At 41.2% G+C, this 11,060-nt stretch overlaps 1 protein-coding gene across 6 annotated transcripts in view; it reads right to left on the minus strand.

Moving 5' to 3' along the window:
* Nucleotides 1-9,499, minus strand: part of TANC2 (tetratricopeptide repeat, ankyrin repeat and coiled-coil containing 2) — a 354,211-nt gene extending 344,712 nt beyond the window's left edge. For all 6 annotated transcript variants that reach the window (XM_045814340.2, XM_045814338.2, XM_045814336.2 and 3 more), the window contains exon 1: nucleotides 9,363-9,499. The gene's annotated coding sequence lies outside the window, so the exon portion shown is untranslated. The remainder of the gene's footprint in view (nucleotides 1-9,362) is intronic.
* Nucleotides 9,500-11,060: the final 1,561 nt, after the last annotated feature.

Consider the following 11,060-nt stretch of genomic DNA (forward strand, 5'->3'; position numbering starts at 1 on the left):
CGAGTACAGAGGCCACAAGGTGCTCATTAAGCCCAGAATAATCAAATACAAGATCTTAAAAGATGCCAACCCTAAGTTAGACAGGCTCACCCTTATCATCCATCCCAGTCTCAGGAAGTACACTTATTTCCATAGTGTCAAGGGTACCAGGCTTTAGCAACCAAAGTCCAGGAGTTAGGCCAAAGTCAAAGCTGAAGCCCAGGCCCCACAAAGTCCCCCCAAAGACTCTAGAAAAAAGGTTTCTATCAACTTTGAGGGTCAAAGAATTGTACAAAACTTGGACTACTGTCCACATAGGCAGGCATCTCCCTATGCTATTTTGTCCTCCAATTCATCCCAAAAGAGAGAGGTAATCATATGTATAGTTTTGATCTTGTAATTTTTTAATATAATAAATTATGTTAATATTTAACTGTCCTTACCTTCCTGGAATAAACTCTGATGTATTATCTTTTAAATACACTACTAGTTTTATCTTACTAATATTTTATTTGGAATGTTTGCTGCTCTGGGGTGCCTGGGTGGCTCAGTCGGTTGAATGTCCAACTCTTGATTTTGGCTCAGGTTGTAAGGTCAGGGTCATGAGATCAAGCCCTGCATTGGGCTCCATGCTCAGTGGGGAGTCTCCTGGAGATTCTCTCTCTCCCTCCCCCTCAGACCTTCCCCACACCCGCACACGCTCTCTCTCTAAAATAAATAAATAAATCTTAAAAAAAAAAAAAAAAAAGAATGTTTGCTTCTCTGGTGATGAGTAAGAGTGGACTAATGTTTACAATGGCAAAAAAAGAAAAAAAGAAAGAAAACAATCTTAATGTCCATCAGTTGGGGAACAACAGAATAAATTATGGCGTAGTATGCTTTGGAATGTTACTCAGCTTTTTAAAATTAGAGTTCCATTTACTAAACTGGAGATATGCCATGATACATTCTTAAAAGAATAAAGCAAGTTACAAAAACCGTGTATGTGTGTGTATATACTTACACAATTTTGAGTGAGAAAAAGATGTTGAAAAATACTGAGTGTTGGGGCGCCTGGGTGGTGCAGTCGTTAAGCGTCTGCCTTCGGCTCAGGGAGTGATCCTGGCGTTCCAGGATCGAGCCCCACATCAGGCTCCTCCACTAGGAGCCTGCTTCTTCCTTTCCCACTCCCCCTGCTTGTGTTCCTTCTCTCGCTGGCTGTCTCTCTCTGTCTAATAAATAAATAAATCTTAAAAAAAAAAAAAATACTGAGTGTTGTTTAATGTTAGCTATTCCAAGGAGAAAAACTGGAGAAGGGAGAGACCTGAGGGGAGAGGAAAATACTAACTTTTCCTTTATTTACCCCTATTTGTTTATTTCCATGGTTGCAAGTAGAATCTTACTTTTATAATTTTTTAATAAAGGTAGAATGGGGGGAGAGAACAGTTATCTATTAAAAGTAATGACAATTAACATTAGTTGACAACAAATAAATGACTACTTTTAATACATCCAAAGACAAAATTAGAATTAAATTATGTAAAGCAAGAGAGGAATTATTATGAAGTTCATTTATTTAAAAATACAAAACAGTCCAATCTGGAACCAGCTGCATATAAGTGGTCTTTCTCAAGTGCATTAAGCAAGATGTCTTCAGGATGAACTAGTTTTTATTTTATAACTAGCACAAACTTATCCATTCGTGGATATTTTGACAACTAAGGATAAAATTAGGAGAAAGTGAGTCAAAGAAAAATATTCAATGAATAACTGTATACTGATAAGCAAAAATTGGGCAAAATGTTACAGAAGTCATGGAAACACAGGAAAAAATGAGATTTTGAATAACTTGTTATTTATACTAACAAAAGAGGGGTAAACTTTTTCTAATGTATTATTTCACACTAAAAAGACAAGGCCTTTTATTAAGTAAATCACAAAAGAAAAGCAACCACTTTAACTGATTACCACATACAAATTTTTAAAAAAGAAAAATTACAAAAAGCTATCACCATGTAGCATGGGTGATGGGTGGGATATAGTTATCACAGAAAATTCCAGTTATTCACAAAAGCGAGAAATGTTTATAAAAACTGACGTTTACATGATTGAATTGAAAAAAGAATTGTCAAAGGGCTCACTGTCTCAAGAAATGCCATGGTTTGCTATTTTATAGAGGAGATTAAAATCTAATTTTTTTTGTCAAGTTTGTTGTACTTAAAGGGAAACAGCCCAAAAAGGTATGCACACCAGGAGTCTGCCCAACAGCATCTCACTTCTAAGACTATTTTTAAATTTGACTTGGGCAAACAAAGAAAAATGTTCTCGTATGCTGTGTTTCAAAACTCCTTACGTGGGATACCTCTTCTAAGAAAAAGGAATAGAATCAATTAATATACTTTGTCAGAAACTTCTTCAGAAGGTGTCACACAGAGACTGTCAGATAAATCCCTACTAAGGCAAAGTAGCCAATCTTTTCACAGTGGATAGACAGAAGCAATTATGCCCTGCAAGAGCCTTCAACAGACATACTTGGTCTATATCCAACTCATGACATCCAATGACCATTTATATAATAACCAACTGGTAACTTTACCTGTAAAGGCCTAGATAACAAATATTTAGGTTTCTGTGTGCTATTAGGTCTCTATAGAAACTACCCAACTCTATGGCTGCACACAAAAAACACCCATAACCAGTATGTAAATGAATGAGCATGGCCATATGCCAATAAAACACTTCATGGCCAGTGAATCTGAATTTCCTATAATTTTCACATAAAATGCATTATTCTTCTTTTGATATCTTTTCAACCATTTAAAAATATAAAAAACAATCTTAGCTTGCTGGTCATACAAAAACAGACGTTGGGCTACATTTGGCCCATGCACTGTAGTCTGCCAACACCCATAATATAAAAAAATTCAGCTGAAGTGCACACAGAGAACCTTCTAATCTTCCTCTCCCCAACCCAGGAAATAAAAAACAAATAAAAATTGGTTTATCTTTAGAGTTAATTTTAACTACAGTCCAGGAATCACTCAGAATAATACTCTAGATGGTGTGTATATGTATGTATATTTCTCTACACATATCTCCTGATGGCTAGAAATTTGAAGGAGAATGTGGCAGGCAATGAGTCTAAAGAGGAGGCAAAGATCAGATCATCACGAAGGATCTTACATGGTTTCTAAGGAGTTTCCATTTTATCCATTAAGTGATGAGGTGTTACAATAAGATTCTGAAGAATGACATAATCAAATGACCACGTTAGAAAGATCTCTGGTGCCAAAGTATGTATGAAAGAAAGGTATGTAAATTTGACATAAAAAAGTAAAGATGTCTACAGGACAATTGGATTAAAAAAAAACCACACTAACAAGATTATTCACTATAATGCAACTACGTTTAAATGATATCAAAATCTCTCAAGTTCTGATAAAAAGAAAGGAGTTTGAGAGGTAGGATATACCTACTATGCACTGAATAAAGGCAGAAATTATTATTATGAGGAAGAAAAGGGTAAAGCAAAAGGATGATTAAAACTAATACCAACTTAATTCTTTTGCCTCTTAAACCTGGTCATGTTTACCTTCAACTATTCAAGGACAAACAGAAGCTGGACATATGAGATACTTTTGTAATGTATGGCCCATAAAAAAAAGCAACTTATCTGATACTTAAAATATCCACAAACACACCTTTCAAATGACTTATAAAGATTTTTGTTAAATAAAATAAACTGACCTAATAAATGTTTCCAGAAATATATATGGTATTATAATTATGTAGAGCTTTCTGGATTAAGAACAATACCTACCAGAAACTTTTTTCACATATTGCATCCTCACCCTGCTTTAACCTTCTAAAACTTGGGCCCAAATTTCTTGTTCTCCATCTAATATTACTTTGAATCTTAAATACTCAAGGTAAAACACATCTAAGAGAAAGGAAAAGGGCCATTGGTTGGAAAAATGTAGCTATAAGTCTTTAAGCTCTTTTTTTAACCTAATTCTTTCCATGGATTTTTAAAGAGACTCATCAGGAATATGTCCCTCCATCAACATATACACATCTCCTCAACTCATTTTTTTATTGTAAACAATCTTCATGTAACACAAGTTACTACAAAAGATGCTATTCAAATAAACCAAGTGATAGTTTTCATGGTATTATAACAAAGACTATTTATACAGTATATTTATACAGTGACTTCTCTCCAAATAATAGTATTTGTTAACTACAGGCACTCAGCAGATATGACAATGTGAGTTTCAATTCATTCACAAAAGAAAAAAGGTCCAAATAATTAAACTAGCTTCCAAACTATTTTACATTTGTTACCTTGATCAGACTAGTACTAGAAAAGTAAATAGCCATCTGCAACAGCTTGTTCTAGCTCCTTGAAATAAAATCTGGGAACCATGAGTAAAAATACACCAGCTAACATTGATGATTCTGTGTACATACATTCAACTACTATGCCTGATCACTAGGTCTCAGAAATTCAATTTTAATTCTATTGTAAAAGGAAGAAATATGACAAGAGAACTTAGATGCATTTCTTTTATGCACACTTGTTCTACCTCACATCTAATCAAGATCAACTATCCTACAGATGCCTGGGTGGCTCAGACAGTTAAGCTTCCGCCTTCAGCTCGGGTCATGATCCCAGGGTCCTGGAACTGAGCCCCGAGTCAGGCCCCTTGCTCAGCAGAGAGCCTGCTTCTCCTCTCCCTCTAAAAAAAAAAAAAAACAAACAAACAAACAAAAAAACCATAAACAAAAAACTACTACCCTAATATTCCCCTTTTGTAACTAGTACTGGCTTAGAATATGGTAGTCCCCTGCTAATCCACCTGCAGTCCAGAAGCAGATGATCCTCCTTCTGATGTACAGTCAGAAGGTCAACAGTAACCCAAGGCTACATCACATTGCCTACATCATTCACCTCATTTCATCTCATCACAAAGGCATTTTATCATCTTGGGTCATCACGAGTGAATGCAATACAGTAAGATAATTTGAGGAGAGAGAACACATTCTTATAACTTTATTACAATATACTGTTATAATTGTTCTTATTATTGTTAATCTTTTACTATGCCTAATTTATAAATTAAACTTTATTGTAGGTATGTACTCATAGAAAAAAACAGTATATATAGGGTTCAGTACTATCCATGGTTTCAGTCATCCACTGGGGGTCTTACAATGTATCCACAGCAGATATGAAGGGATTATCTTACTTCTTTCAAGGCTTACTTTCTTCTCCATTCAAAATAATGCATGCAAAGTCATTCAGAAAATGTGAAAAGAGCAAAGGCATTTATGGGGAAGTAGGGGGAAAACCTAGAAAGCCAGCATGGGACAGTCCAAAAATCAAACATGGAAGAGGGAAATAATCAAATGTTTAACAATGTTAGTAAAACTTTATGATAAAGATGCAAACATCAAATTAGGTTTCATAAATAAGTATGCTAAAAAGAACTATCAACTAATCTAAAATACACAGCATGATCTAAGTCTATGACAATTTATTAAATATACTAAAGTATATAAATACACATCCTGAATAAGTCTTAGTCATAATCGATAATTATCTTGAATTCCCTTATCAACAAATGTACATAAAAATGAAAGAAGTGTTGGGGCGCCTGGGTGGCTCAGTCGTTAAGCGTCTGCCTTTGGCTCAGGGCGTGATCCCAGAGTCCTGGGATCCACTGGGAGCCTGCTTCTTCCTCTCCTGCTCCCCCTGCCTGTGTTCCCTCTCTCACTGGCTGTCTCTCTGTCAAATAAATAAATAAAATCTTAAAAAAAAAAATGAAAGAAGTGTTTGATTACATGAGATATGTGATTTTACAGAACGGCAGAAAGTTTGGCTTACAGAAGAAAATAATTCTTACAAGTATAAGAGATGATTGTTATTCTTTTTTCTTCTTTTTTTGGCGGGGGGGGGGGGGAGGGAGAGAGAGAATCTTAAGCAGGCTCCACACCCAAAACATGAGCCCGACAGGGGGCTCAATCTCACAACCCTGAGATCATGCACTGAGCTGAAACCAAGAGTTGGACGCTTAACTGACTGAGCCACCCAGGAGCCCCTATTATTCTTTATACTTCACACATTTTTATAAATATGATTTCATATGTAATCTATATGAAACAATGTGTAAGTGTGACAAAAATCTGAGTCAACAATTATTGATGGAAGTGGTAAAATATACACATTCATCCAATCCACTTTTGTTACTTTTTTTTTTTTTAAGATTTTATTTATTTATTTGACAGAGAGACAGCCAGCGAGAGAGGGAACACAAGCAGGGGGAGTGGGAGAGGAAGAAGCAGGCTCCCAGCGGAAGAGCCCAATGTGGGGCTCGATCCCAGAACTCCGGGATCACGCCCCGAGCCGAAGGCAGACGCTTAACGACTGAGCCACCCAGGCGCCCCCATTTTTGTTACTTTTTAAAATAAAATAGAGATCATAAAAGTATGAACAGTAGAAAAAATGGATAATTGCTCCTCAGTTTTCCTTGAGAAAGTTAGCAGTAAAGATTTACTAGTGCTTTTAAAGAGACAGTATGTAGGGGCGCCCAGGTGGCTCAGTCAGTTACACATCTACCTTCAGCTCAGGTCATGATCCCAGGGTCCTGGGATCAAGCCCTGTGTCAGGCTCCCTCTCCCTCTGCCTGCTGCTCCCCCGACTGTGCTCTCCCTCTGTCAAATAAATAACATAAAATCTTTTAAAACATGTTAAAAAGATAGTATGCAAATGTGTGTGTGTGTGTGTGTGTGTGTGTGTGTGGTATACTATCTCTTTAAAAGCACCAGTAAACCTTTATTGCACACTATGTACACACACACCAAACTACTTGAAAGTAACTTTCATCTCTAAAGTTCCCCCAAAACAAACCTCCATCACAAATATTTCCTTAATCACATAAAAAGTACTAATACTCCTCTACTCATAATCCCAGCGATAAATTACAAAAATAAACCCCATAAGGGAAATATTCATACTATAAGTAACTGTATATTTGTAGGCTTAACATTATGTGTCTTATTGAAACTCAACTCTTCCACTTGCCAGCTAAATCTGATTCTTGACTGTCCTATGCAAGCTATTGAACATCTCTGTGTTTCAGTTTCTCATCAGTAAAATGTAAATAACAGGTCATACTTCATAGGGTGTTGAAACTGATTAAAACATGTAGAACAGGACTGGCACAGAGTAAGCACTATATAAGAGTGAGCTATTACAACTAGTACTTCTACTAGTAATAGTACTCCATCTTCCCAAACATACTGAAAACATTCTGAACAATCTGAATTACTGACTAAAACTAGATATTACTAAAAACAGACATTAAATCTGAAGCCTGATTAACAGTAAGTTTAAAGCCCTGCAACTCTGAATAGGTCATTAATAGATCCACATAACCACCCTGTCAAGAACAATCTGAGGAGAGCGGTTTTCCCAAGTGCAACTATCAATTTCTTCCCTTACACAAGGGGGCAGTGATACCAAGAAAAGAATGGGGCTCTGCAACACCTCTTCCTACAGACAGTAGGGGGTGGCAGTACATATGGCTTACAGTCAGAACAAAACAGGAAGACCCAACAGAACTGCTCTTTATTCTCCTCTGGCCCTCTCCTCTCTGCTTTAGCCCCAACATGGTCTCAAGGTGAGGGACGCATCTATAGAAAACACTAAAACCCAGCATTAACCACCAAGTAAAATTCAGTTTTGTCTTTGAAGCAAATGATCCCTCAGTGGCTGAATGTGGATGCAGGAGGAAGCCAATCAGTAAGAATTTTCACATTATCTAGCAAACTACTTGCTGTGATTATAAGAACAACATTCTTCAGGCAAGTAATTCAATTTCTCTACAATAATAACAACATAAAACACTAAAATCTCAATCATTAACTATATCCTAATGAACACATCCAGATATTTCTGCTTCTTTCATACCATATAGACACTCATTGAACGTACATATGTAAGTTATATTACATAGCTCATTGAACTATCTTTCGTTACTTCTGAAATTCCAGCTATTTTCTGACAATCCTCTCAAAACACAGATGTTCTTCTTAAATAGAAGTCACAATGTTTCGCAGCATGTGGGTAATTTCATATATAAAGACAGAAACAGAGAGATAAAGAATATTTAGTATTTTATTCTCGTGCTCACATTCCTAAGATGATGTACCTGGGAAATGCTGCAAGAAGTGCTCCACTGACAGTATCCATGTTGCTGCTTTTTATGCTACATTTTACTGTATTCAATTTTTCCCCCTATTTTCCCACCCCAACACCAAGAACATGCAAGAATATATCACTACTGTCATTCACTGTAATTAACTACTGCAATAGCTTTTGGCTCCAACCCCTCAAAATGCCTGAAAATTTATCCCTTTTGTTCACCATATTGTTTTGTTTTCCTCATTCCAGATATTTTCACCTGTGTGAAAACGAAGACAGGGGTACATGGGGGGGGGGGAATCCCTTTGCCTAATGATCTTGAACTCAGAATTATGATCAAGATGTGGTGTGGGTTTTTTTTGTTTGTTTGTTTATTGTTTTTCTTTTCCTGGAAAGGAGCAGAGAACAGAGTGAAAGACACCCAAAACACCAAATCTTCCTAATGTTAATTATCAGTTTATGTTTTGTGAAACCCATTTTAAACATTCCACAACTGAAATAAAAGACAGGATACAATTATATCAGTGCTCTCTACGAGCTGACGGAAAAACCTTGAATTATTTTAGCCTTATTTTTTCTTTCCCATCTCACAACCAGACACAATATGCTTTTTTTCTTTCACGTGGGTACATACTATCCCTACCTCAAAAAATAGCATATCATAGCTCCTCTCGATTTCCTGTGATAAAATATCTAGCAATGAGCCTTATTAATCTTTTCTTACACTACATTTCCTTTCCCAGAGGGATTGTTAATATCGCTCACAACACTTCTACCATGAATTTCAATGCCACACAGGCCAACCCACCCTGCGCCGTACCTGGCACATTTCACAACTACTTTTTATGCTGCATTCTGGGGGCACATTTTGCAACTCGTTCTGCACCACATTGCCTGCCACGTTTAGCAATCTGCCTCGCATCTCACCCTGGGTCCCCGTCATCTAGAGACTCTCGGTACCAAATTCCATGACACCTTCGAGGACACCGAAGTGTCCGTCCCCGGCCCCATCTGAAGCCACCCTGAGTGCCACATTTGGAGCCAACCTTCCCCACACCTTGGACACCAGAGGCACTTCGCTGCCCGTTTCGCTGCTTCCCTGCTCGCCCCCGCCCCTCTCCCTGGAGCCGAGACATTGGAGGCGAACGCCCCTGTCACTGAGGCGACCCCTCCTTCCGCCGCTCCCCGGGTCTCTTACCTGCCGCTCTGAGGGGCTCCCTGCACCTCGGGGTCAAGCCCCAGTCCCCGGGATCCCCAGTGAGGACCGCGCCGCCCGCCGGCGCCGCCCGCGATTCCCAGAGCACCTCGCTGCGCTCCGACGCCCGCGGTGGGTCTGCGCCCCGGAAAGGCGCGGCGGGGCCTCGCGGCGGGCAAGCGCAGCCCGCGGCGGTCCTCTTGTCAGCCGCGGCGCGGGTGCAGATTCTCGCCCCTTAGCGCGGCGGCGGCAGCGGCGGCGGTGGCGGCGGCGGCAGCTGCGGCGGCGGCAGCGGGCGCCTCGCTCCGCCTCGCGCGCGGCACAGCCGGGAGGTGAGCGCGAGGGGGATGGGAACGGGGGCGGGGCCGCCCGGAGGAGGCGCGGAGGGCGGCGGCGGGAGGGCAGCGCCGGCAGCCCCGAGCCCAGCGCTCGGAGTGCTCGCAGCTTCCCCCGCCCGGCGGGCGGCTCGCGCGAGGCGGCTATGCCAGCGGGCCCCGCCGGAGCAGCGCTCCCAGCAACCCGCGCCCGGCTGGCCGCTCGCTAGCGCCGCCGCCGCGCCGGGGGCGTCGCACCCTCCCAGGCCGCCCGCAGCCCCGCCCCCTCCGGGCCCGGGTGGGGAGGAGCGCGAGCGCGGAGGGAGAGCGCGTGCGTGGGGGCGCGTGCGTGGTGGAGCGCGCGCGCCCCCGCCCCCTCCACAGTTTGGGGGTGGGGAGCGGCTGGGAGAGAGAGTGAAGACCGAACCCTTCCCTGCGCCGAGAGGTTGGGCCCTGACTCTGCCGCTCTGTGAGGTCTGAGCATTTCTCGTTTCCTCAGGGGGCTCTTACTGGTGGGGTCGAGGGCATTTGGTGGGGAAGAGGGGTGGAAGCTCAATAGCAGACGAGGCCCTAAATAGTTCGGCTCCGCCTCCGGAGGGGTGATGTCACTCTCGAGGTGCTGCTGCTGTCACGTGCGCCCACTTCTGGGCCTGTCCTCCTGCTTTAATGGGCAGAACGTTCCTCTGGATTTCCCCCACTTCAGTCACCTTACATACACATCACTCCTGGAATCATCAAGCCCTACATATGTCGGTTTTTCTTTGCCTGATGCTCAATTGTAATATGTAAACTGCTTCAAATGCCACAGTTGGCTGTGGTGGGAATCAGAACGAGGTGCAAAACCAGCCATGGGTGGGTAGATGGATGGGGAAGGAGGAGAGAGAAGAGAGACTATGTTATCTAGAGTAATTGCTGAAAATTCACCAACCACAGCTTGAGAGCCTGAGGTGAAGTTATGACGCTGCTTCTGTCGCTGCCAGGTTGGACAAGAAGTAATGTGGTTTTAAGAGCTGGTGGGCAAGGCACGGAAAGCCACCACATTAAAGCCTCCTCTGAGGTCTTACTTCCCCCATTATCCTCCACCTAGATCTTCTTCCCCTTTTCCTTTCATCATAAAACAGCAAGTCAGCTGTGGAAGATATCTGGACATAAATTTTTTCGTGTGCTGTAAGATGATGCGAAGCAATGTCTATTACATACTCTGTCTGGCTAATCTTCCCGTCCATAAACTGAGACGACCTTTTCTGGTCATCTATTTCCTAATGAGACGCCATGATTGGAAATAGATGCCCCCAAATTACCGCAGTCAAGGAACCTGTGTCTGTTCCCAAGATAGTTTTGTTTGCTCACAGTTCTTTGAATCTACTTCAGGAGTTTCTTTGATTTT

The sequence above is a fragment of the Ursus americanus genome, chromosome 23 (assembly GCF_024610735.1).
Source record: "Ursus americanus isolate L20-20 chromosome 23, mUrsAme1.1.p, whole genome shotgun sequence".
In the NCBI taxonomy this organism is placed as follows: domain Eukaryota; kingdom Metazoa; phylum Chordata; class Mammalia; order Carnivora; family Ursidae; genus Ursus; species Ursus americanus.